This window comes from Pecten maximus, chromosome 11, assembly GCF_902652985.1.
Source record: "Pecten maximus chromosome 11, xPecMax1.1, whole genome shotgun sequence".
Classification (NCBI taxonomy): domain Eukaryota; kingdom Metazoa; phylum Mollusca; class Bivalvia; order Pectinida; family Pectinidae; genus Pecten; species Pecten maximus.
The window spans coordinates 29,515,418-29,538,768 of NC_047025.1; the positions used below are offsets into that span (position 1 = coordinate 29,515,418).

At 35.8% G+C, this 23,351-nt stretch overlaps 1 protein-coding gene across 10 annotated transcripts in view; it reads left to right on the forward strand.

Annotated features, from left to right (window-relative positions):
• The first annotated feature begins 4,120 nt into the window (after window positions 1–4,120).
• The window catches only part of LOC117338242 (protein phosphatase 1 regulatory subunit 16A-like), a 94,033-nt gene continuing 74,802 nt past the window's right edge, over window positions 4,121–23,351 (forward strand). For 8 of the 10 annotated variants that reach the window (XR_004534991.1, XM_033899504.1, XM_033899509.1 and 5 more), the window contains exon 1: window positions 4,121–4,218. The gene's annotated coding sequence lies outside the window, so the exon portion shown is untranslated. Of the gene's footprint in view, window positions 4,219–13,727; window positions 14,321–22,118; window positions 22,352–23,351 lie in introns of those variants that run through there. The other 2 variants (XM_033899505.1, XM_033899506.1) reach the window with 2 other exon arrangements.

Here is a 23,351-nt window from a genome sequence, read left to right on the forward strand (position 1 = left end):
CTTTACAGCCATGTTATATCTGTCTGAGGAATTACCACGGGAAACTTTACAGCCATGATATATCTGTCTGAGGAATTACCGCGGGAAACATTACAGCCATGATATATCTGTCTGAGGAATTACCACGGGAACCTTTACAGCCATGTTATATCTGTCTGAGGAATTACCGCGGGAAACTTTACAGCCATGATATATCTGTCTGAGGAATTACCACGGGAACCTTTACAGCCATGTTATATCTGTCTGAGGAATTACCACGGGAAACTTTACAGCCATGTTATATCTGTCTGAGGAATTACCGCGGGAAACTTTACAGCCATGATATATCTGTCTGAGGAATTACCGCGGGAAACTTTACAGCCATGATATATCTGTCTGAGGAATTACCACGGGAACCTTTACAGCCATGTTATATCTGTCTGAGGAATTACCACGGGAAACTTTACAGCCATGTTATATCTGTCTGAGGAATTACAATGGGAAACTTTACATGTTATATCTGTCTGAGGAATTACCACGGGAAACTTTACAGCCATGTTATATCTGTCTGAGGAATTACCACGGGAAACTTTACAGCCATGATATATCTGTCTGAGGAATTACCGCGGGAAACATTACAGCCATGATATATCTGTCTGAGGAATTACCACGGGAAACTTTACAGCCATGTTATATCTGTCTGAGGAATTACCACGGGAAACTTTACATGTTATATCTGTCTGAGGAATTACCACGGGAAACTTTACAGCCATGTTATATCTGTCTGAGGAATTACCACGGGAAACTTTACAGCCATGTTATATCTGTCTGAGGAATTAACACGGAGAACTTTACATGTTATATCTGTCTGAGGAATTACCACGGGAAACTTTACAGCCATGTGATATCTGTCTGAGGAATTACCACGGGAAACTTTACAGCCATGTAATATCTGTCTGAGGAATTACCACGGGAAACTTTACAGCCATGTTATATCTGTCTGAGGAATTACCATGGGAAACTTTACATGTAATATCTGTCTGAGGAATTACCACGGGAAACATTACAGCCATGTTATATCTGTCTGAGGAATTACCACGGGAAACTTTACAGCCATGTTATATCTGTCTGAGGAATTACCACGGGAAACTTTACAGCCATGTTATATCTGTCTGAGGAATTACCACGGGAAACTTTACAGCCATGTTATATCTGTCTGAGGAATTACCACAGGAAACTTTACAGCCATGATATATCTGTCTGGGGAATTACCACGGGAAACATTACAGCCATGTTATATCTGTCTGAGGAATTACCACGGGAACCTTTACAGCCATGTTATATCTGTCTGAGGAATTACCGCGGGAAACTTTACAGCCATGATATATCTGTCTGAGGAATTACCTCGGGAAACTTTACAGCCATGTTATATCTGTCTGAGGAATTACCGCGGGAAACTTTACAGCCATGATATATCTGTCTGAGGAATTACCTCGGGAAACTTTACAGCCATGTTATATCTGTCTGAGGAATTACCACGGGAAACTTTACAGCCATGTTATATCTGTCTGAGGAATTACCACGGGAAACTTTACAGCTAAGTTGGTATATTGCCCGAAAAGAATACATGATTGTATTAATGACACATACTAAAGCAAAGTCGTGAAAACTAAATTCAAATGAAATAAATGTGTATCTATCTTCCTTTTCTTGACTTCCATTGCAGTTCTATATATAAACACAACAAATAAAGATATGCCTCCATTTTTAAATGTCAGTCAAAGCTTGTTTAACACGTTTTACCTGTCTGCCCACGCACATTTCGCGTTCTTCACTTGTAGAACGCAATGTTCTGCATGTCGTTACAGGAACCCATGTGTTATCGTCGTACAGGGCCGACTCGTGGTATTGTTTAGTGCACTTGAACTTTGTAGTTTTCGGCGTTTTAAAACATTTTAATGGAGAATAATGCGGACTACTTATTTTTATTCAACTTTGAAACTTTATGAAATATTAACCATAATTGGGATCCGATTACTTTTTCCCCCAATGGATTAGTTTCCCCGCCTTGTAGTGATGCTATGTACTGTTACATCATGTCGGGAATTACGAGGTAGTATATAGCTTTACTATCAACAGTTGTCAAGATAATTTTACGACTGCGATATTAAAACAAGACTTTTACGGTCCCCCTGGTCGCAGTCCTCCCATTTAAACGATTTCTGGCTACGCCCTGATCTGTATCGCCTATTTGTGTTTTGTTCATCATTCAAATTGTATACTCGGTCAAATCTACCTGAAATAAACGTTTCAAAACGCTGAAAATACTCTAAGGTGGTGCAACTTTTACACAAAACATGAATTCCTTAGGGAAAACATTACCGAAAAAATACACCAGGGAACCCCAAAAAGCCCGAGTAATCCATGCTTCACAGTCATCTTCCATCTCCAGTCTTGTCGAGGATTAGGAAGTCTGCTAGGTACCTGATGCCTTATTAGTTTTCATGACATTGATGTTTTTGGTCTTCAATAACTGTGAAGCGGCTACGTACAACACTCTCCAATGAAATACGGTGACATCTGATTGTCATTCGCTTGCAATGAAAAAGCCGAAATTTGATATTTGTTAATTAGGTTGTGTATTTAAACATGCATTAATAAAACCTAATCGACATGTGATGATTGTGTCTGTCCGTAACTGAACTCATAGACCCGTAACTCATAGACCTGTCGACAATTGTGTCTGTCCGTAACCGTAACTCATAGACCTTCCGACAATTGTGTCTGTCCGTAACCGTAACTCATAGACCTTCCGACAATTGTGTCTGTCCGTAACCGTAACTCATAGACCTTCCGACAATTGTGTCTGTCCGTAACCGTCACTCGTCTATAACCGTAACTCATAGACCTTCCGACAATTGTGTCTGTCCGTAACCGTCACTCATAGACCTTCCGACACTTGTGTCTGTCCGTAACCGTCACTCATAGACCTGTCGACCTTTGTGTCCGTTCGTAACTCATAGACCTTTGCGCGCATACTTATAAATCAAGGGTTAAACGTACCTTTTCCAATATTAAACAAATATCGGATATACTTTATTAATTGTTACAGCTGAAAAGGGCGGTATTAACATGGCCTGTTCTAGACAAAGACTTTCAAGAATCGGTCTTGGTGGTCTGTACTTTTGTTCTGAGTGTTTTCGTTTACAGTACATTGTATCTTGTAATTTAATAAGTTAAAGTATTTAATATCATATCGATTATTTAGACACAAAGTAAAACCACATTACGTAGATGAAATGCAGTCGGTTTTTTAAGTGTCTCTCACATTAATTAATTAGATAGTATTTCTTGAGGGCGTCTATAGGAACGACGAAATCAAAAAAAAAATAGCTTATTCACATTAAGGGGATTCATTGGTGTCAAGAAACTATAGATAAAGTCGGTCTCTCCCCTATTTTGCGTAAATACTGTTTTAACAATGCGACATCTTTGCATACGAATATCATTGCCGGCGATGACCTGATTACGATGTACACATGTACCTTTGCAGTGTGCAAAATTCATTAGATCCATATTGATCTCCATTTTATCAGTAATGCTTAATATGCACAATTATTATTGATAACGTCAGTCAGGAAATCGACCCCCCCCCCCCCCCTAATAGTTGATAAGATTGTTGTAATTACCTGGGCCAAGTTGTTCAAAAGGTGATTAGCTTAATCACTTGATTTGTGAAAATTTCATTTCTCATTTGTTGCAAAACCTGTGAGTATATCATCTTTAAATTATGCCAGTTGGAAGAGAATTGAGAATTACATAATTTCAAAAAGTTTTGACAAGCTAGTTCTACCAGAAATTATTATATCAGGATCTGGAAAATGTTGTAAAAATGTGATTAGCCTAATCACCTTACAGCGATTCAGCGTAAGCCTAATCAGTATCTTTTATTGGAGATAGTATTATATACTATTATTATGTGTTCGTTTTTACATAATATACCTGAGAACATTAGAGTATGTCGACATCACCAGTAGTAAAGTCGAGAACGGTGTACATGTGTTTTTTTTACCTGGAGTAGATATAATCACGTGACTTGTCTGGAGGTGTCGGCGGAACCTGTCATGACAGCGCCCCCTGTCGGAGTGATTGAGTTTGAGCGACATTGTAGACTGTCTACCGGATTCGGATATAAATCGCATGAAATGTAGTGTATGGAGTATTTTCTACTTATCTCAGGTAAGTTTACAACCCTGTCCTGTTTTAACCAAAACTAATTCAGTCTGTGATTTCTTTCCCGATACTCTTTTACGAGAGTGTAGCAATTCTTCGTTGTCACCTGTTTTTTCAGGTAGTTCAGGTGTGCAAAGTGTGACAAGTCGGGAAAGTGTTGCTTATCCGCATTAAAGCCACAATGTATACCTGATTGGACGTGTCCTGTTCAAACTTCTGATCAGATAGGTTATAACAATGTCAGAAATACCCCGATGCGGATAAGAAACATATGTTTTGGGATGGGAAATGTCCGAAGGGGCCCAAGACGGGGTGTGACCCTCTTAGTCATTTCACCTGTCGCAGTAATTGTCAAATGCCTGTCGTAATAGGACCTAAAAGTTGCTTAGAAGAACCACTGTCCGCTTCTGATACGTGTTACCTCCAGGGAGCGTTAATTATACAATTCTTAATTTTAATATGAATAATTTTATGCAAATATTCCAGGTACAAATTGCATTTGATAAAAAGTCAACTTTGTTTACATTACCTGGTGTATACCTGGCAGACATACATTTTCTGTTTCCTGTTAGGTATCTTTCGCTGTTTGTATTTTGATGCTGACTCATGTCTACCTACATGCTCTCTTACCTAGGATACCTACCAACATATCTATATATCTGTACACACAGTATTATCAAAATGTATACAAAACTATTCTTAATCATATGTATACTAATTAAATGGTGATATAGTGTTAGTTGTTTCTATCTGATTGGTTATATTTTATTATTATAACAGTTTCTACATAGAGTGGGAAAATGTAATGAAATAAAAAAATCCATTTAGATAAATAAACCTACCATTGTCAACTAGTGGAAACAGTGTTTTTTTAGGGTGTTAAACAAAAAACATCACCAATTGTAATGGATATATATGTTCATGTATTACTCATCTCTGCAATAACTGCACAGTAAAAGTTAGTAAATTGATAAATCTTGATAAATTTTGAAAAATAAAAGAGGAATAGACTGCCTTTATGTGTGGTATGATATATACAGTCCTGTATATACTGGACATGTGGTATGATATTGTCCTGTATATACTGGACATGTGGTATGATACAGTCCTGTATATACTGGACATGTGGTATGATATTGTCCTGTATATACTGGACGTGTGGTATGATACAGTCCTGTATATACTGGACATGTGGTATGATATTGTTCTGTATATACTGGACGTGTGGTATGATATTGTCCTGTATATACTGGACATGTGGTATGATATATACAGTCCTGTATATACTGGACATGTGGTATGATATTGTCCTGTATATACTGGACATGTGGTATGATATATACAGTCCTGTATATACTGGACATGTGGTATGATATTGTCCTGTATATACTGGACATGTGGTATGATATATACAGTCCTGTATATACTGGACATGTGGTATGATATTGTCCTGTATATACTGGACATGTGGTATGATATATACAGTCCTGTATATACTGGACATGTGGTATGATATTGTCCTGTATATACTGGACATGTGGTATGATACAGTCCTGTATATACTGGACATGTGGTATGATACAGTCCTGTATATACTGGACATGTAGTATGATATTGTCCTGTATATACTGGACGTGTGGTATGATATTGTCCTGTATATACTGGACGTGTGGTATGATACAGTCCTGTATATACTGGACGTGTGGTATGATATTGTCCTGTATATACTGGACATGTGGTATGATATATACAGTCCTGTATATACTGGACATGTGGTATGATATTGTCCTGTATATACTGGACATGTGGTATGATATTGTCCTGTATATACTGGACGTGTGGTATGATACAGTCCTGTATATACTGGACGTGTGGTATGATATTGTCCTGTATATACTGGACGTGTGGTATGATATAGTCCTGTATATACTGGACGTGTGGTATGATATTGTCCTGTATATACTGGACGTGTGGTATGATACAGTCCTGTATATACTGGACGTGTGGTATGATACAGTCCTGTATATACTGGACGTGTGGTATGATATAGTCCTGTATATACTGGACGTGTGGTATGATACAGTCCTGTATATACTGGACGTGTGGTATGATATTGTCCTGTATATACTGGACGTGTGGTATGATACAGTCCTGTATATACTGGACGTGTGGTATGATATTGTCCTGTATATACTGGACGTGTGGTATGATATTGTCCTGTATATACTGGACGTGTGGTATGATACAGTCCTGTATATACTGGACGTGTGGTATGATACAGTCCTGTATATACTGGACGTGTGGTATGATATTGTCCTGTATATACTGGACGTGTGGTATGATATTGTCCTGTATATACTGGACGTGTGGTATGATACAGTCCTGTATATACTGGACGTGTGGTATGATATTGTCCTGTATATACTGGACGTGTGGTATGATACAGTCCTGTATATACTGGACGTGTGGTATGATATTGTCCTGTATATACTGGACGTGTGGTATGATATTGTCCTGTATATACTGGACGTGTGGTATGATACAGTCCTGTATATACTGGACGTGTGGTATGATATTGTCCTGTATATACTGGACGTGTGGTATGATATTGTCCTGTATATACTGGACGTGTGGTATGATATAGTCCTGTATATACTGGACGTGTGGTATGATATTGTCCTGTATATACTGGACGTGTGGTATGATATTGTCCTGTATATACTGGACATGTGGTATGATACTGTCCTGTATACTGGACATGTGGTATGATACGGTCCTGTATATACTGGACATGTGGTATGATACGTATACAGTCCTGTATATACTGGACGTGTGGTATGATATTGTCCTGTATATACTGGACGTGTGGTATGATATTGTCCTGTATATACTGGACGTGTGGTATGATACTGTCCTGTATATACTGGACGTGTGGTATGATATTGTCCTGTATACTGGACGTGTGGTATGATATTGTCCTGTATATACTGGACATGTGGTATGATACAGTCCTGTATATACTGGACATGTGGTATGATATTGTCCTGTATATACTGGACGTGTGGTATGATTTAGTCCTGTATATACTGGACATGTGGTATGATATTGTCCTGTATATACTGGACATGTGGTATGATATTGTCCTGTATATACTGGACATGTGGTATGATACTGTCCTGTATATACTGGACATGTGGTATGATACTGTCCTGTATATACTGGACATGTGGTATGATACAGTCCTGTATATACTGGACGTGTGGTATGATACAGTCCTGTATATACTGGACATGTGGTATGATACTGTCCTGTATATACTGGACATGTGGTATGATACTGTCCTGTATATACTGGACATGTGGTATGATACAGTCCTGTATATACTGGACGTGTGGTATGATACAGTCCTGTATATACTGGACATGTGGTATGATACTGTCCTGTATATACTGGACATGTGGTATGATACTGTCCTGTATATACTGGACATGTGGTATGATATTGTCCTGTATATACTGGACGTGTGGTATGATTTAGTCCTGTATATACTGGACATGTGGTATGATACAGTCCTATATATACTGGACATGTGGTATGATATTGTCCTGTATATACTGGACATATGGAATGATATTGTCCTGTATATACTGGACATGTGGTATGATACTGTCCTGTATATACTGGACATGTGGTATGATACTGTCCTGTATATACTGGACGTGTGGTATGATACAGTCCTATATATACTGGACATGTGGTATGATATTGTCCTGTATATACTGGACATGTGGTATGATATTGTCCTGTATATACTGGACGTGTGGTATGATATTGTCCTGTATATACTGGACGTGTGGTATGATACGGTCCTGTATATACTGGACGTGTGGTATGATATTGTCCTGTATATACTGGACGTGTGGTATGATACGGTCCTGTATATACTGGACGTGTGGTATGATATTGTCCTGTATATACTGGACGTGTGGTATGATTTAGTCCTGTATGTACTGGACGTGTGGTGTGATATTGTCCTGTATAATGGACGTGTGGTATGATATTGTCCTGTATATACTGGACATGTGGTATGATATTGTCCTGTATATACTGGACATGTGGTGTGATATTGTCCTGTATACTGGACGTGTTGTATGATATTGTCCTGTATACTGGATGTGTGATATATATAAACATTGTAGTACCCACCAGGTGTAATATCTTACCATGCATATAGGTAATTCTATGATACTTTGATAAACTAGTTCTGCCTTAAAGCACAGATGAAATCGTCCCGTTGAATAATGAATCATGATCTACAAAATTTTACTATTTACATCATGGAACAGGTTTTAAAGTTCCTTTTCACCGCAGATCGACTAGAATTTATGTTAATCTAGTGATGTCATTTGTTATTTAACAATGGCAGCTCCTTAACTCAGGTAAGAAGTTTATAAAATTTGGGTAAAGGTAACAAAAAAAAAATTACCTGTTTCAAATTCCTGATAAGAGATCATAGCATCGATGTGCTCTTTCATAGTAGAAAAAAAATACATGTAAATAGTAGAGATAGAGAAATTCATTGTCAAGGTAAGGACATTAAAGCTGAGATAAGGATATTCTCCCTTGGACAGGTGAATCGGCATTTTACTGGTGTGAAATTAATATAATCTTTTTCCCTTGGGGATGAGATGGAGGGAGTTTAAAACAGTCTTCCTAAGTGGTTGGCAGCTTGTCCTGAGATGGTCAGATGGCCGTTTGTTGGTGACCTTGACCCACATCAATATTTATGTGTTGGTGAGTTGTCACAACCTATTATTTGTGTGGTCAGTCAGATTTTATAGGTTACAGTTGTTATTGTGTGGTGAAGCATGTCCAGGATTTCCAGATGTAGTTCCTAATAGAGTTGGACAGGCACGGGATCTATTTACGTTACTGTATGTGATAACGTTGGTAACAGATGTAAATATCCAAATTGTAGAGAGAGACTTTTCTCTTGGCCTGGACAGGGAAAGTATCCATGATTTGTTTATCCTGTCTTACTGTTGAGACAAGCTACATTCTCTTTGCATGTGAATACTTTGTATGAAGCCATGCATGAAAACAATAAAATTATATCACATCGACAAATAATCAGTGACATCATGCAACATTATAACATAAATATAGTATAAATCAATTAATTATTCACCCCTTTGGGAGTCAGAGACAGGGAGATTTCAACCCTTAGACTTGGGACAAGATTCTGAAGCTGCCAAATAGTCGGCAACTCTCATTTTTCTAAGAATGATCCAATCGATCATCCCCCTCAGGTTGAGATCCCCATCTCGCCCTAAAGGGGTGCAAGATTTAATTATACCTGGGATGCATGTGATCTGCTTTTGTTGAGGTTCTTTATAAATAAAAAAAAGACATGGATTCTTGTCTCCGCAGCTCTGGAGCTTCACTGAACTTATATGTACCGCTTCTGATAAAAACACGATAAAAGTGGTATGGGAAACTGTTCTATCTGAAATGGTGATGCTTTTACTAACCTTCCCATCCTCCTTCCAGATATCTGCAGGTTGTTGGTGACAGCTACAGGGCTTGGATTCGACAATAGATGCATTCACTGCTGTTTCACAGTCAATCCAATTTCCATTCACTGTTATTAGCTAGATGTTCTCACAGTATTTGGTAGATGAGGTGGCCCATTCAGTCACGGAGAGTGTTTTGACTCAAGGACATGTTTAGTCAACAACAATGGCCTTCAGACATGCTTTTAATGTACTTTTTTAATCACTCAAAATGAAGATGAATTAAGATATGACAGGTCCACATTACATGTATTGAGTGGGCTGTTACACAGATGTCCCTACTGGATGTCACCACATTTAAGTTTTACTAGAGGTTTGTAGGTCCATGTCGTAACTATAGTCTCGCTCCCAAATGAGATTAATTTTATCACAAAACACTATCTAAATCTATGCATATCATAAATGCTTTATCAGAAGATATTTACAAAGTGTTCGAAATTTAGATAAGTAAAAATGATAATAAAAGACTAGAAATCTGTACATTTTCATTTGACATCAAATTTGATTGCTCGATCAATGACATTTGAAATACATTTTTAATTGGATATAATATCCCTTGATATTTTCATTTGCATATGAATCCCAGATTTACATCATTGTCCCTTTCTTAATCATAAATGGTAAACCTCCAGTCATTTTGAATAAGCAGATGATTTGAATACATAATTTTTCCAATAACATTATTTTTTTTCAATTTATAATGGTAGTTTGAACCTGGCTGATTCATATATGACCCACATTTAAGATATAATGAATTAGCTAGGCCTTAATTACAAGACGATAAAAGCTAAAGTTGATAAGAATTTATGTATCAGCAATTGAAACATCAGCCTCTCAAAAATGAACAACATATGACATAGAAAGAAATTTAAGTAAACTTGTGATAAATGGAGTCCAAATTTTACAAAAAACTCAGAAATTCAAATTTTAAAGGTTTAATATTTCAGTCTTTTAGTTTGGACAGTTCGAATATGATTGTCAATATTTATTTTTGTTTGAACTGAGTGCATGAAGTTTGCCATATCATGGGCAATAGTGTGACCTTGAATGAAAGGTCAGTATGATTATAAGTATGCTTTGCTTTGAATTGTTTAATATTTATATATAGCCATTATCAATCTATGGCAGAGTGTACATCCTACATTTCTGAAAAACTTTTAAAAGCAACCATCTTATTATCATTTTATTAGATGAATTTATAGCTTATAAGAAGTATGAAAAAAAATCCAAGTTTCATATTTGCGCTGGCATAGTTTGGTTTTTGTACTACAGTTTGTATATCTGTTTTACTGGCTCAGATAAAACTCCATTTGTTACAGTATATATATATAATTCAATACCCATTAAGGTTAAATTCACAAGATGGAGACTGGAACATCCTAGGTAAAATCCTAGGACCCTCACGTACGTCCTAAAAATGCATCTGGAATAATTAGAACACTGTAGCCTGCATACTGCTTACACATACCTTTAAACTTATATCAGTGTGTTTTGGCCTGTAAAATTTCCCCAATGACCTTTGAACTGGTGTAAGGTACATTTGTATATGACATAAATACACAATAAAATGTATGTGTATATATATACATGTATACCATTAAGGTGTAAATGTGGACCAGTGTTTCACTGTCCAAGTCTGCTAGCTGTGATGGATGGTGGTAAATCCAATCTGGTGGCCCTGATTTGTAGAGTGATCGCATGTTGTGACATTATTGGACGGTGAAGCCATCATTATAATAGTCATTATAGCTGATAATAGATTAACTTTTCTATCATTATATTAATCAAAAAAGGCGCTAGAATTCCAGCACCTGAATGTTGGTGATATCTTTGTAATTGTAAGAAATAGAATCTGATATGTCTTCATCAGTTGAACCGTATTGACAAGTTGATGATGCCAAGAATGTCATTATCTTTCCATGATGCCAACAGATATGTTTCCTGAAGGACACAGATCCTGTCATTTTCCTGTAGTAATCTTTATACCTGTCAAGTTTTTACAGTCAAATTTCCATTGTAGAGAATGCAGAGGCTTTTAAATTCCAAACCTCCTACAGAACATTAACAGGGTTTCCAGTAGGTAGTCACATTTGAGAGTGTTTTTACTCCCCAAACAAGATTCAAACCTTCAGTTTGAAGGGACATGTTTTAACCTATCAGATTTTCTAAGAAATGATGTTTTGACTTCTGAAATTGCTAAAAGTCCAGACTTAATTTGAAGCCATGCGTTCATAATTTTTATACCAACTTAAACAATGATAACATTAAAGAAATATTTTGAAACTGCTCTGTTTGATGAAGTAATTCACTTTTCGAAATTTTGAATAGTAAAGTTTTACTGATGTCTAAAATTAGGGCCAAAAATCAGTAATCTTCTGATGAAATAGCTATATATATATAGACAGGCCTAGGGTAAGTGTGACAGTTTTATACATTTTACTATGTTTTATATATGTCTGGATTTATTTAAGCATTGATGTCATTTTTTTTTTAGTTTCATCGGGGTATGAAACAAATTTTGTTTGCAAACTGTATGAATCCGCGTAGTGGATTCTTACAGAAGTTTGCAAAAAAGTGAAACTGAAAAATAATTGGCATCAATGCTTAAAATTAATTTTTGAAAATGTTTTTTTTTAATTTAAAACATGTTTTATGTACAATTTTACTGGTTTTAAAAAGGGATTCTTCTTCTCAAATCAATATGCAACGTCAATTGACGTCACATTTTTCGCGCCATTCTCAGAATTTCTTTCATAGAAGAATGAAAAGAATTTTTCGACCAATCACATTTGAGTATTTACCATGAAAACAAAGAAAAATTAATTATTTAAGTATAATGAACAGTAGTACCATTTTATCAGATTTTATTTTGTAATTGATCTTTTTGCACATCTGTTATATCAGCATTTACATGCTTTCTGATTTAAATCTAATACGTTCATTGATATACATGTATGTAGAGAGAGAGTGTGTGTTAGAATGAAATTTATTTGAGAAAGTGCCATGGGAAGTCAATCACCAAAACTAACTTTTCCTGAGATATTTAAAAATTTTGTTGACATTTTTATGTCGGAAGAGATTTCTAATTGATCAATAAAGAGTTTCATATTGTGAGGAAAGTTCTCCCGTTCATTGTGCAATACATCCTCAATTTTGGGGTGATGCCAATTCCAGATTCAAATCTCTTGGGCATTGTAAAATGTTGTTTCTTTGGGGCATGTATAATTGCTTTTAGCAAGAAATACAAATACTTCCAAGAAATATAATATGATAGATGGTTTGTCTGATTAATTTCTTTTTAGCCTGCAGTTGCAGTCAATATCTTGACCTTCAGGAATTTAAAGTTTGCTTTGAAAATACATTGTAAAATTTTGTATGTTGGTACATGTATTCTAATACCATTCATATTTATATTTGTAGCAGTGATTATTCTGAGGAATAAACTTTTATACAGATGAACTCTGACCTCAATATATCTCATAAAAGGTTCCAGTTCCTGTACCCAATGACCCCTTTGAGTTGTGCACTGATCTATCTACACCTGGATTTCATACATATAATATCCTAATTCCTGCATCTGATGATCTCAGCATGGTGAACTTTGACCTTAATATATATATATATACTTGATATAAGGTCCCAGCTCAGGATCCTGTATCATATGACTGCTTTAACCACAATATCCAGTGTACTTCAAAAAAGAATCCCAGTCTATTTCCAGGTGAAATCACTGCAAGGTGAATTTTGACCTTATATAAGGTCCCAGCTCATATGACCTATGTCAGATGATGAACTTTGACCTCAATATATCTCACACAAGATCCCAGTTACTTCATGTTTTATTATATCATATGGACTGGGGGTGTATACTTCATGTAATATCCTAGTTCCTGAAACAGTTAAACAACAACCTTAAATATTTTCCCATATATGTATATATAAATATATCATCTCAGATATCTGGAGCCTCTAAGGGATATACTGCTTATATGTAGTATGTTATATTTACATGTACACCAGCCCATGGCTCCGGACGGATCACCCCTCTAATTTTAACCCAAGTCTGATGAAGCATTCAGATTCTGACACAGGTGAATTACCATGTAATTAATTAGCCTCGCATGTATACACAAGTACACTTCTGACACATAAGTATGACCATGACCCCATGGCCACCATTATATCTTTAACAGTGCATATGATCACCACCAACATCACCCAGTCACCCTGCTGAGTATGTGCTGGTCTCTCTCATAGCCAGTATTGGCCTTGCCCTATCATGTGTAGTTCTCACGATCAGAGGATATTGGCAGGGGATGTAGACAGCTTCATATCCAGCTGGTTGTTGGACTTTTCAGGAAATTGTGTCTTTTGTGATTTACCTTAGATTTGTGTTTGGACTACTTCACATGTTGTTGACTGGTCCAGCTGTAGTGGCCTGAACTTGACCACAGCTGGTCAGTGGTGGACAGTGGTACTCTAGGATTATGTAATATCTCTTGTTTCCTAGTTAATCAGCTGATATGACCTGGCAGGTAAGACTGATTATGTACAGTAGAATTGTTTATTTCACTAATGTATAGAGGATAGGTATGTGTGGTATGTGTATATAAACGTGAGCAGGCCAGGCAGATTAGACTAACCTACAATATCTCAAGTCTTATCATTCTCAATTAATTTTTTTCTGATACAAAAGTTTATCACTTAAACTGCTTGTTTATTATTTGAATTAAGTATTATTATATGGTGATTAGGAGTGTTATAATATATGAAAACAAGTTGATAGTTTAAAAATCATGAGACCAGTATACGTAGCTTTCTTCTGATACAGGAGATATGATTATTCTAAATCTGGGTCCATACAGGATAATTACAATTTACCGTCCGTGTTGGTGACAGACATTGATTTTGATAAACGATATAAGTTTATTTTTGTTTACCTCCTGATGCCTAAAATACTGATACTACGTATAACAATCAGCTACTGTTGTTGTTAAACATCGATGACAAATTTATAAATTATAAAATAAATTTATCAATAGCTAATGTGTATTCTCTTCATTAGGACTATTGAGAATTATGTAATTGGGCGATCCTATTTCTGATCTTTGTGACTACTTTATATCTGTGACAATTACCCCCAGTACTATAATGCTTGACGTTAAAAAAATGATATATATATATATATTTATAAATATTCAATATTTTAGGGATTTAAGATAGATATATTACTGATATATATACATCTATGTACACGTCGAATATAAATTGAACAATCAATATATATCCCTATAACAAGGTACCTGAAACTCATTAAATCTCTGAAGTTAATTATAATTACTATGACAATATGATAATTTCACCAAGAGCAAACACATCATAAAATAATTACAAATGGCTAAAATATAAGTTTTTCTTCTGAAAGAAAACAAACAAAAAACCAGCTGCAGTCTGTAGAATAATACTGTATTGGAACATTTTTCTGGTTCCTGTCTTTCTTTTAGTCCCACTAGGGAGAAATCACCATTGTATTTAAATGTCTTACAGTAATTGAAAATCAATAAAAGATGACATAGATATAGACAAACATTCCTCAGACTGAAGAAGGAGCCTAGAAGTTTTCAAGAGTATTAGTATGGAACTGGCTGAGGCATATATACTTCTCCTCGGAGAGTATTTGGTCATGAAACTATCACGGTCACTTTTTCTACCAATAGCCAACGGAAATGCTACAATCGTAAAAATAATACCGCAAAATCGTTTGCAAAATTATCAAAAGCATTTCGAAATATCAAAAAAGAGATTGAAATTATTAGATTTTTTTTAAAGATCGTATGACAAATTGAAAATCTTGCAGAAACATTGTGAGTTTTTGACAGATTTAAATATTCTTATATCAAGGGAAATCATCAGTAAACCTAACTTTGACAATGACATTTAAAATACATGTACTGTCACTTGAAAGTTCAAATTGAAATGTTTTGAAAGTTCAAATTGAAATGTTTTGATAGATTTGTCTATGTTTTGTTCATGGGATAGGATACGTATATGTACAGTATAATTATAAGCAATAATATCATTTAGTTATAAGTAGTATACAAAAAGATGTTTTATGTCTAGCTCAAGCCTCTTAATTTAGACGAAGTTTACATTAACACCAGTGTAATATTCTATTTCTCAAACCTCCTTCCCCCATTACAGTAACAGCAGCAGTGCATATGTGATGGATGTGTCATACTAAATTATCCACAGCTTTGACGGCAGTTTTAATTTCTGTATTTCAAAGTACGTTACCATTTCAACATTACATATTTGTATGGATACCGTGATCAAGCAATATGGAATTGGTTTGGGGAATTGCAATCCCACGTCATTATAAACAGACTGTCATAACTGTTTCACCTGCACAATGTTACAATCAGCTCAAGATTTATAAAGACTCACATGGACAAAAAAGTTTGGCTTTGGCTCCAAATCAACAATGTCAGAGCAAAAAAAAGTTTTTATTAAAATTTTTAATTTCCATGCTGTTAGAATGCATATATATAGCTTTAGTTTTTGTGATGATAACAATCATATCTGGCTTGGTAGAATATTTTTGGCTGTCAGTCAAAGGCTGAGGTATATATGGAACATATATATATGTACTTTGTTTATTTGCTGTCATTTTTTTTTAATTCCTTTGACAGAAATGATTTTCAAAATTTAAGAGAGAACACTATATCTGATATATCTTATAGCTATTTTTGAGTTAATCACAGAAACTGGTTGATATTTGAGTTAATCACAGAAACTGGTTGATATTTGAGTTAATCACAGAAACTGGTTGATATTTGAGTTAATCACAGAAACTGGTTGATATTTGAGTTAATCACAGAAACTGGTTGATATTTGAGTTAATCACAGAAACTGGTTGATATTTGAGTTAATCACAGAAACTGGTTGATATTTAGAGATTGATGCTACGGAATGTGTCCATTAGTTTATGAGTTATTCTGTGAAGTTTTTGCTGTGATGGGGACATTATATGCTGTTTACTTGTTGATCATGCCTTGATGTTGTTGAATTAAGACTGGGAGATTTGTGATGATTTAAGTAGGTTCTAAGATAACTATAGAATCCGTCAGATATTATCAGCAATGCAATTAATGTATTAGGATGGTTTTGCACACAACATCTAGGAAACGATGGCTCTGCTGGCTCTGCGTGTTGGTGAGTCCTAAACCGTCACTGCCTCAGAATTTCCGGCTCTCTCATGATCAATGTACCATCTACTGTAGGCTTGGTTGATTTCGTTCTGGATTTTGTATTTACAAGGTATACATTTGGTCTCTTATTACACACATGGACTTAAAGGAAAATAAGAAAAAAATCTCCAAATGTTGTTAACTAAAGTTTTCCAACTGCCTGAATACAATTGAAGACTTCATTGCAAAACAAGTTATATCAACCTGTATTAATCAGTCGTGTTGGCTTGGATGGAAGCGTGCGAATGGTCTTACGGCGGAATAGGAAACCAGAGTACCGAAGAAAACCCATGTGGCCATGGGCAGGTGAACCCATACCTTTTTCTCGTCTGTTGGGGAATCCAACCCAAGGTCAACTAGGTGAAAGGCAAGTGTACATATTTAATTATACCGCTGTGCCACCCAACCACCCACTGGAAAATATGGTTGATTTAGACAGTACCTTGCAGTATAACTATTTTAAGTGTACTTCATCCTACATGTACTTACTAATAAGGAAGTTTACAATAATCCAGGTTTTCATTTGACAGTTAACAATTACTGAAGTTAAGTGATACGTAACTTTATAAAATTTTGCGTGCCAAAACTTACATCAATTACACATCAAACTCAAGAAAGTCCATGATTAAATAACCTTAATTTTGGTTGTGTTTTTTCAATAACAGGCTTACTATGTTCTTGAGTTCTATCCATCATGTTTTATATTTAAGAGTTGCTCAAGAATTTGAAATATTATTGGTGTGTTCTTTAAATATCCATAAAAGTATATGTACTGTATACAGACTTCGTTTACAGTACGTCTAAGACTGTGGTGAAACCAAACCAATTTGGGTACAGTATACATGTGCATTTTAAAGGAAAGAAAAGATATATTTCAGATTAAACATCATGATTCTGTCTTACCTGATATCAGCTGAACAAGAATCTGTCCATTTAAAGTGTAGCTCAGAAATTGATCTGAAGCATTACAATTCATACACATGGTATCCTGAGCTGTAGACCCTTGAGAATGAGTGTTTTTGACTCACATAAATGAGATGTATCCAACTCTTGGGATTAAAGGGACATTTCTATTTGACATATGTTTTGACCCTTCAGATTTCTGAGAAATAATGATTTTACTTCTGAAATAGCTAAAAGTTCAAGGGTCAGCTGGATGCTATGTACACATATAGAAGATATGTTTATGACTGTTGCCCTGACCTGCAGGCCTCAAATTTAAACACACAATCTACAGTACCTGATCTCCTCTCCAGAAATACCTGCAGCTAATACCACTGCACCACATTCATGGTTTTTAAAAAGAACTTTTCATTGGTGCAGTGATGGTCGGCCTGATACCCTGGTGTAATCATAGTGACAAATCATCTATTAGATGATATGAATACCTGGATCACAATGTATAACATCTACATAATTAATAACATCTACATAATGAAATGGATGCGAATTGTACATATTTCACATGTATTCAACACAGTACAATTATGGCAAGAAATACAAATCTTTAACCTGAAGATCTAATTACTGATATACAAGTTCTATGCATGGATGTTTAAATATTTTGAACTTCTTTAAATTTCTGTTCCATTGAACACAATTAGCAATATATTTGGATAGACAATGAATTGTGTACATCATTATTAACCAGACTACAGGCACATCAGCAAGGCAGTCTTGTGATCAACAAAGAAAGGAACATGCTCAATACAAAGTGGCTGTAAATTATTGATGAGAACCAGGACTGGGTGTAAGGCTGCATGATAGATTGACTGACACCAGTGTTGTAGAGGGATGGCAGGTCAGACCTCCCTAATCCTGATTGTATAGGAACTTATAGCAGCCCTATCAAGTGATTCTGGGAAGTGTGTGACCCCTATTAGAGTTGATATCTCCCCATTGATTGACAGGCTGAGTCCTGGAAACTAGTGCAGGTTATATAGATTAATTAAGGGACTATGTGAGGATATATATCTGCCTATCTAAACTTCCATCCATAAAATACCATACACACTCTATAGTGTATCACAAACTTTAAGTTTGTAGTTTCTTGAAGATTATTAACCTGGCAGTAACAATGTCAGTTTTTTTTATGAAAATAACCCACCTTGATGAAGTTTCAGGGAGGGACCTGTTTTCCGAGATATTTCAAAAATGCATAATGGATCTTAATTTTTCAGTTATTTTCTATGGAAACGGATAGACACTATAAATAGACATTTATATTATCATAGTCATAATTCAGTGCAAACAGCACTAAAATAAGTCTACCACTAAAATATTTCGGCTTACAGTATCTGGTAGTGGTTTATGTTTGGTATTGTAACATGAGGTCTGGTCGGGACCAATGATGTTTTCCCTCTGTCTTGTTATGACTAGTGGAAAGGTTGTAGACACACAGCAGGCACCTAATTATGACCCCAGGGTCCTGTATATATGCACAGCTGGTAGAGTAGGAATGCACTCTCACAGATTCATAGACATGACCAAGACTTTGTTGTGTGAAATAAATAGTTCACCAAGCCGTTGTGTAAAACCAGTGTGTATTGTGTCAGAATTCAGTGTAATTAATCACAAAGATAAGTGTTATTTGATAACAGACTTGTTATATCAGAAATACACCTGCTGGTGGCCTGGCTTTAGTCAGACTCTCCTATGCTTCTTACACGCAGCAAATATCTTTAATGATGTTTTTATACAACAAACCGGGTATACAGGCCACTCTTTCTTTTTGTCAGAAGTTGATTCAAGGCCAGTTCATGATCATTACTGTCTAAGGTTTCAGTACAAGCCTGCAGATGTAGGGAAATGTGTGATGGATTCAATAACATTTTGTTTTCATGCTGGCAATCAGTAATGATTTGAGAAAACAACCAAAACAATGCATCTATACAAGAAACAATTGGTGTAGTGTTTGTTGTCACTTACTCTATATACAGTATGTTTGTTAGTTAGTTACCACAGGAGTACCAATCTACATCACATTGGGATAGTTTGGTTTATTTTGTTTAATGTCCTATATTAACAGCCAGGGTCATGTAAGGACTGCCTGGTTTTGAATTTGGAGAAAAGCCGGAGTACCTGGAGAACAGCCGCTGACCTGCAAGCCTACGGTCAATACCAGGCAACTGCCCCATGCATGTGGGTTTCAAACTTGCTACCCAGTGGTGGAGGGCTAGTGATAAAGTGTCGGACACTTTATACCACTCTGCCACCGCAGCCCCTTAGTATTTCTATTTAACATTAATGACTGTTAGAAGTTATTGATATGACCAACCTGCTGGTGATCATGAGGTGGTCAAAAATGACTGCCCTAGCCTCTTATGAAGTAGATAATATAGGCATCTACATTCATGTTTCCAGCTTCAGAAAAGTTTTCATAGTGACTGGTTGAAGTTATTGTATCAGAAGATACATACCCTGGGTATAGGTATTTTAGACAGGTAACTTTTACTATTTGAAATTGTGTCACTATCACTGTATCAGACTGTATAATACTCCTCTCCTGTCATGGCTTCTGTTCTTAAGAAAAAACTAACAAGCTGTATCATTCCCCTTCTCTCGAGGAGTCAATTAAGTCTATATATAATGTTAGTCCTTGAACTTATTACAGGATAGAGTAATTCTGTCCACATGGTAGAGATAGTAAATGGGAACTTATGGGTACTGCAGGAGAAGTTGAGGGTGAGGGGGTGTGAGGGGTGTGGACCAGGCATACAGATATATTATACAGTATATATACACGCAAGCGAAAGAACCAGCATCTTAACGATCTGTCTGAACATTGTAGCAGTCATAAATGAGAATCAACACCTTCCTGTGTCAAGATGGCTTTATTTCCATTCAATCAAAAAATGACTGCTACCTGCAATACATACACATACTATAATCAGTTAATTATAAGCATTCTTGAGAACTTTCACAGGAAACATTTTTGTGATCTTTCTTCAAAATTTTCCCATTTTTCTTGTGGCAGTTATATTCTCTAAAAGTATCTTAGTGGTTCAGATGGTTTGTACCAGCTGTACAAATACATGTACAGTCGAACCCACTTAATTTGAAATCGGATATATTGAAATATTGTTTAATTTGAAGAGAAATAAAATCCCCGTCCAAATGCCTTCTTTGTCTTTGTATTGTTTCATCGGTTATTTTGAAATCGGTTTATTTGAAATATCGCTTTATTTGAAAGGAAATTATTGCCCCCGGCAATGCTAAACCATTGTTTATGTATCGCTTAAATTGAAAGTCGCCACGACTGGCTTCGATTATATAATTTACCGACCATTACGGTACGTGCGTCCGATCAAAATGACAGGTAAAAACGAAATTCTGATTTACACAATACAAATAAATTGTTACTGTTAATCATTAAATGCGTTTGTTATGTGCATGAATCTGTATGTTTACGAGTATACATTGAGGGAAACAGCTTATTTTGGCTTCTGCTACATATACAGTATACATCAAAATTGACTCTCATTTAACTACACGTGAGACAATTACAAATGACGAGGCCATTATTAGGGATTTACCAGACAATGATAACAACTTAACCAGAACAGTGATATTGACAACGACCCTCAAACAATTCGTGAAAATCCATCTATCACCGACGTACAGGTCCGATTTCAGACGGTAGTTCTTGGAAAGTAGCCCGGATGTACCGGAAACTGTTCTAACGTGTGTCCGGGAACTCAACATAAACAAAAACAAGCAACAGTTGAATACTTCTCCCGTCAAATTTAACATTTTTTCTTATAAACTATGAAACTACTATCATTTTGGAATTGATTGTAAATACTGACAAAGTAAAATGTCGATTAACTATATTGAACAATGGTGTGTTGTTTGACGTAGCGCGATACTGAAATATGTCGGCAAAGGCTGGATCCCGGTTATATTGAAAACCGGTTAATTTGAAGTATTTTTCCATTCCCCGAGCATTTCAATATAACCGGGTTCGACTGTATACCAGCTGTCACAATTAGTGTCGCTGTAATGAAATGTCTGTCTCATCGTTAAATCAGTGTGGAGAAATATTCATTTAAAAACTCTTGAAATGATAGCCTAATGTATTGAAAAAAAATTTACCAGTAGATCACAGTAGCAATTTTTTTCTTAGAAAAAAAAAAAGTTTAAAAATTGCATATGCTTCTTGTACGAATTAAAACAAATATATAGACTTGTGTGTATTCCAGTAACTTGTGGTGCTACTTCAGCAGATATATATGTATATATTGATTAAAGAAAATTTAATCTAATTTCTAGCACACGTAGAAGATACCATGCAAGAAAAAAATCTACTTTACATATAGGGTAAGTCAGAATACAGTCTGATTGTCTTGTGAAACTTCAGCACAGGAGTGGGTGTGGGAGTCAGGCTAATGTATACCTGAAATGATTGTACCGGTCGTCTGTCATGTTCACCGAGATATAACCTGCAGGACCATGGGTCTTCTGTCATGTTCACTGAGATATAACCAGGACCATGGTAATTATAGTTCCAGTATAGTTATATATATATATGACTACAGAGACAATAAATTGTGTAAACAAACATACAAGTATCCTTATATTTCATTTTCTGTATTGATTTAGAGAATTTGAATTTGCATTTAAACACAGGGTTACTTCTAAAATCCATTGTCTGCTTCAGAATTAAGGGGTTAATTTAATTTGTTCTTGGGAAGGCACCCCTATCTGAACTCAATCTGCCTATCATGTCTTGAGGGATTTTTGAACGGTTTTGTGCGATTTTATCATTCCATGTGCTTGGTATTTTGCAGAAACATGTTCAGTGTCTGATAGCTATATATGTTGCAGAAACATTTTCAGACCTGATAGCAAAGACTGGTCATAGCTGGGCCCAGCAGATGCATGCTACTCGGATCATTATACATCATTATTTAGTCCAAATTTGGTACGATAGATTAGGTGCTTATGCGTGATATATACTGGATAAGGAAACTTGGCCAGGTATGTTATCATGGTAGACTGGCCAACAGCCCCTTAGTTTTTGAACGGAATTGCCCAGCTAGATTTATTACAATATTATCTCCCCTTGTTTGAAGCTTAAAACTGGACATATTATATGGAACTCAATTATAAAGCTCATTTTTTTAAATTTAAAATCTATGATATTCTAGAGAGGGCTGTCTGTTACCATGGATTGTATTACTGTAAAAGTGGATATTTTCGCTTGTGTAGATAATTTTCGCTTAGCCAGCTTCCAAAGTGTTCACGGTGTGGATATTTTCACGCCGTCAAGATTTTTTTGCGCTAACTTGTATCTTTTATATTTAGTATTTTTATGTGT